Source organism: Scylla paramamosain, chromosome 13, assembly GCF_035594125.1.
Source record: "Scylla paramamosain isolate STU-SP2022 chromosome 13, ASM3559412v1, whole genome shotgun sequence".
Lineage (NCBI taxonomy): Eukaryota > Metazoa > Arthropoda > Malacostraca > Decapoda > Portunidae > Scylla > Scylla paramamosain.
The window spans coordinates 9961239-9967500 of NC_087163.1; the positions used below are offsets into that span (position 1 = coordinate 9961239).

Here is a 6262-nt window from a genome sequence, read left to right on the forward strand (position 1 = left end):
ACATTAAAAAAAATAAATAAATAATGAGGCTTTAATTAGAACTAAGTTGGCAGTCACTATATTACAAAAATCCCAAGTTATTTTGGAAAGAGGTAAGGAAAGTAAAAAATGATAAAGTGTTTCTTAGTATGAACATAGATGGTGGATGTGATCTGAATTGTACTGTTGAAAAGTTTTCAGATAAGCTTAGAAAAATATATGATTATAAATGTCAAGATGATGAAAATTCCATGTATAATATGCTGAAAAAAAGAATGTTCACAAGGGTAAGGTAGTGGGGATTGTGAGTAGTCAGGATGTGTGTGCAGCCATTGCTTAACTTAACCCTCTCTTGCCCAAGAGGACTTTCCGGTCCTCTTTTGTTTAGCTTAATCCTACGGGATGTGTGCATGTTGTTTCATGCCCTGCGCCCATCAGGCTCTTTTGGTACTCTTTTGTGAAGCACGTGGTGTCATATGCTAGCACTAGGAGACGACTTCCCGCCAGTATCCAGTCCATCGTCGCTGGGGGTGGACGTGTGTTGACACTGCTCCCTTCCCCACACTTTATGCAGGATGGATGCTGTTCCAGGTAACTGATTTTGTACTAAAAAAAATACAGTAGATATCTGGATATATCAAACTTTTCACTAAAGTATCTCTGAATACGTTTTACAGATATAAAAAAGTAATATATGACATTTAGTAAAGGTGACCAAATGGTCCCAGTGGGCACTCAGGTAGTTTTTGTCTATAGTAATGGTAACAAGCACAACAATCCTGATAATGATGCAGAAATTATTCCAGCTCCTCAGTTTCCATCTCATCCTAAAAGAAAGAAACGCAGACGCACCATTTGGAAACATGTCACTGAACAAAAAGAACCACCTTCAGTTCCTGTTTTTGATATTCCAGAGCAAACAGAGGACGAGGTGCTGTTGACACCTTTGCAATACTTCAAGAGGTTCATGTCTGATGAATTCCTCAGTGAGATTGTTGAACAGAGCAACTTGTACGCTCTACAGCAAAATCCTAACAAGCCTCTGGGTCTTACATGTGATGAGTTTGAACAATGGCTAGGATGTGCTTTCTTCATGTCAGTTAGCAAAATTCCTAATACACGTCTGCACTGGTCTACTTACACAATGACTGAGGCTGTATCATGTGTTATGAGTAGAAATAGGTGGGAAGAAATCAAATCCCATTTGCATTTTGTGGATAACAGCAACACTGACACCACTGACAAGTTATGCAAGGTGAGGATGTTGATAGACCACCTGAGACAGGAGTTTAGAAAAGTTCCTATGACTGAGCATCTAAGTGTAGACGAGCAAATTGTTCCCTTCAAGGGAGTATCAAGCTTGAAACAGTACAATCCAAAGAAACCCTCTAAATGGGGATATAAAATATTTGTCCTAGCAGATGACAAAGGTTATGTTTATGACTTCAGGCCTTATACAGGTAAAATTTGCCCTGTAAGCACCAGTGATGTGCCTGACCTTGGGCCAAGTGCTAATTCGGTTTTACACTTGGCAGAAGTGATACCTCATCACAAGAACCATAAATTATATTTTGACAATTGGTTCAACTCTCTTCCTTTAGTAGAGTACTTAGCGACTAAAGGGATTTGGTGCTGTGGCACAGTTCAGAGTAGGAGACTTCCAGATTTGTCATTCCAGTCTGATAAGCAACTAGCCTCCAAGGGTAGAGGTAGTTACGATGAATGGATGACAACGAGTGACAGTGGTGTTACTACATATGCAGTCAAATGGTATGACAACAAAGCAGTGTGCCTAAGTTCAACATTTGCTACTTCTCAACCACAACAGACTTGTGTGAGATATGACAGGAAGAGAAAGGAAGAAGTTGAAGTCCCTAGACCTAATATTGTCAAATTGTACAATGAGCACATGGGGGGTGTGGATCTTCAAGACCAACTCCTGGCGTACTATAGAATGTCTTTTCGTTCTAGGAAATACTACTTGAGGCTTGTTTTTCATCTTTTTGACATGGCAGTAGTCAATAGTTGGCTACTTTACAGGCGCTCAGCTGTCTCACTAGAAATTCCTGAGAAGAAGCAATATGCCCTCTGTGATTTCAAACTAAAACTAGCTTTCTCACTCACAGCTAGTGGAAAGGATTTGAGAAAGAAAAGAGGGAGGCCATCAACTGATGCTGTAAAGGTAAACTTTGAGAAAAAGAAGAAATGTGGCAGAGCAACTAAACCCATTCCTGAAGATGACATCCGCAAGGATGGAATAGGACACTTCCCTGCTTTCTCAGCAAACCGTGCAACATGCAAACTCCCAGGGTGCAAAAGCAAAGTGCGTATGTATTGCCTAAAATGTAATGTGTACTTGTGCTGTGATCAGAAGAAAAACTGCTTCCTGGACTTTCACCAGTAGGAATAGAAAACAATGTGAGATAAAGGGAAACATTGTGTTACAAAAATGAAATCAAATGTATTTTATGTTTTTTGGAGCTCTATGTTATGTTTTGAACAGTATCAAGATATGGAATAATTTATTGTTTGTGTAGAACATAGAAAATACCTTACAGAAAAATTATTTTTTGTTTTTGCATTTAAAGTGCTCAAGTGCCCAATGGACCCAATTGGTCACCTTTTGGTTAAATGCCCACAAACATTTAAATTTAACAATTTTTGTAATAAATAATTTCTTCTGCATGTTTTTATTTTATTTATGTCCTTAAATAATTTTTCTTTTGTGTTGTTAATAATTCGGGCAAGAATTCGGTATTGGTCCTGATAATGTACATTCAAATAACTTAAAATACTGTACAGATAATTTGTTAAAGCTACTTGCTAGGTTATACTCAGCTTGTATCATACATGGTATATTACCAAACAAAATGAATTTTGGAATAATTATGCCATTATTTAAAGATAAATATAAAGACAGTTCTAGTATTAATAATTATAGATCCATTACTTTATTACTAATGTTATCAAAGGTATCTGAATATTGTTTGCAAACAAGTTTATTGAGTTGAATTTTAGACAGCACGGATTTAGAGAAAACTATTCTATTGCTACTACTTGCCTAGTAGTTAAAGAAACTTTGTTAAGATATATAAATGAGGGATCAAATGTGTATGGATCTGTTCTATAAAGTGAATAATTTTAAACTAGTTAACATGAAGAAAGGTGTGTCTCATTATATTATAAATACTCAATTTATTTTTTTACAGAAATCAGAACGTTATTGTCAGGTTTAAAAACTGTCTCAAGTGAATGGACAGGGAAGAAAGAAGTGTAGTCATTATTGTTATTTTCAGTATATATGAATACAATAAATAAGGTATCCTATCAGAAGATTGGAATTAGGCTGGCCATATATATGAGTAATGTGATCACTTAATGTGGATGATGTGGTATTGTCGCCCTCTGCTGTTGGACTCTAAAGGTTAGTAAATAATGTGGTCACTGAAGTTAAGGCGTTGGATTTGTCGGTTAATAGTGAAAAATCTGTATGCATGATATTTAAAAATTCAAGTCATTATGAAATAAATGCAAATATATATTTGGGAAATGAAACATTAAATGTAGTTATTGAATATACAACATATACAAGGTTATATACATGACTAATTTTTACAGTAATTTAGATATTATAAGATGTAAAAATGTTTTATGATGAGTTTAACTGTGTTCTCAGGAAATTTAGTAATACTATTTCAAATGTGTTTTTAAATTTGTTTAGTTGTTACTGCTTGAATTTTTATGGTGCTGAATTATGGTTTCATAATAAAAAGTCAAATGTACCACTGAAACAGTTCGCTGTTGGATATCATAAAGCCATAAAAAAAAAAAAAATGAACATGAAGTATTATGAAAGTAGCCACAGTGCGTGCAAAAGAGAGTGGATTGATGACATTTAGACATTTAATTAACTGGTTAAGAATAAAATTTTTATATAGAATACTTACAAAAACATGCATGTTTATAAATAAGGTTTGTTACCCTATGTTACACATATCTTTTATTGTGCAGGACACTTAAAAGTTTTTTTTTAATACTTATGATTTTAAGAATGTTTTAGCTAATGATATTAGTGCCATAAAATCAAGGATTTTATTTGTACAAAACCATGAGCTAACATTGCGTTAAAGATATGTTATATAGATTAATCTTTTCATAATTTTAATTATGTAGAAAGTGTTAATATAATTTTTATGAAATAAAAATATGGACTACGGTGGACTAGATTATCCATTTGTCTTTCTATCTATCTTAACATTAATTTATCCATATATCTAAATATCTATCTACATTGGTATATGTGTATCTATATACCCATCCATGCATTAATCTATTAGTAAGTTTCTCCATTAGTCAGTATATCCATCAGTCATTCAGTCATTCAATCTCTCTCTCTCTCTCACTCTCTCTCTCTCTCTCTCTCTCTCTCTCTCTCTCTCTCTCTCTCTCTCTCTCTCTCTCTCTCTCTCTCTCTCTCTCTCTCTCTCTCTCTCTCTCTCTCTCTCTCTCTGTTGTTGTTGCACCTCTTCCTCCACTTCCTTCTCCTTGTACACTAGATCCTCTCTCTCTCTCTCTCTCTCTCTCTCTCTCTCTCTCTCTCTCTCTCTCTCTCTCTCCCTCTCTCTCTCTCTCTCTCTCTCTCTCTCTCTCTCTCTCTCTCTCTCTCTCTCTCTCTCTCTGTTGTTGTTGTTGCACCTCCTCTTCCTCCACTTCCTTCTCCTTGTACACTAGATCCTCTCTCTCTCTCTCTCTCTCTCTCTCTCTCTCTCTCTCTCTCTCTCTCTCTCTCTCTCTCTCTCTCTCTCTCTCTCTCTCTCTCTCTCTCCTTTGATGTTTTAATCTAGAAATGCTAGGATTTCTTGTATCTCTTTTTATCTCTCTATCTGTTTATTTACATTCTCACGTAGAAAGGAGGCTGGATGCTCAAAATTGCATTGTTACCCCGACAATAAAAAAAAATTATATATATATATATATATATATATATATATATATATATATATATATATATATATATATATATATATATATATATATCTTTTAGCCAATAAAAAAAGAATATAAGACAATCATAAGATATAAGGAAAATATCTTAAGAAAAATAATAAATGCTCAACTAACTATCACATTCAATGAGATATGTATTAGAGAAAGACTCCTGCCCATATACACCCTTAGTATATATATATATATATATATATATATATATATATATATATATATATATATATATATATATATATATATATATATATATATATATATATATATATATATATATATATATATATATATATATATATATATATATATATATATATATATATATATATATATATATATATATATATATATATATATATATATATATATATATATATATATATATATATATATATATATATATATATATATATATATATATATATATATATATAACTCCCCTCGTGACTTCTGGCATCTAGCTAAAAATATCTCCAATAACTTTGTTTCTTCTTTGCCTCCTTTATTTCAACCAGATGGCACCACTGGTATCACATTTAATTCTAAAGCTGAACTCTTCGCTCAAACCTTTGCTAAAAATTCTACCTTGGACGATTCTGGACTTGTTCCTCCTTCTCCTCCACCCTCTGATTACTTCATGCTATCTATTAAAATTCTTTGCAATGATGTTTTCCATGCCCTCACTGGCCTAAACCCTCGGAAGGCTTATGGACATGATGGGGTCCATCCTATTGTCCTTGAGACTTCCTCCGTGCTTGCACCTTACCTAATCAAACTCTTTCAGCTCTGTCTGTCAACATCTACCTTTCCTTCTTGCTGGGAGTTTCCCTACATTCAGCCTGTTCCTTAAAAGGGTGACCGTTCTAATCCCTCAGACTACCGTCCTATTGCTTTAATTTCCTGGCTATCTAAAGTTTTTTAATCTATCCTCAACAGGAAGATTCTTAAACGTCTATCACTTCACAACTTTCTATCTGATCGCCAGTATGGGTTCCATCAAGGCCGCTCTACTGGTAATCTTCTGGCTTTCCTTACTGAGTCTTCGTCATCCTCTTTTAGATATTTTGGTGAAACTTTTGCTGTTGCCTTGGCTATATCAAAAGCTTTTGATAGAGTATGGCACAAAACTTTGATTTCCAAACTACCCTCCTACGGCTTCTATCCTTCTCTCTGTAACTTCATCTCAGGTTTCCTTTCTGGCCGTTCTATTGCTGCTGTGGTAGACAGTCACTGTTCTTCTAAATCTATTAACAGTGGTGTTCGTCAGGGTTCTGTCCTG

The 6262-nt window shown here is 34.3% G+C and overlaps 1 long non-coding RNA gene across 1 annotated transcript; it reads left to right on the forward strand.

Moving 5' to 3' along the window:
* The first annotated feature begins 281 nt into the window (after nucleotides 1–281).
* Nucleotides 282–2664, forward strand: LOC135106423 (uncharacterized). Its single transcript, XR_010271285.1, has 2 exons — nucleotides 282–570; nucleotides 2106–2664. It is a non-coding gene; the product is annotated as an uncharacterized LOC135106423 (long non-coding RNA).
* Nucleotides 2665–6262: the final 3598 nt, after the last annotated feature.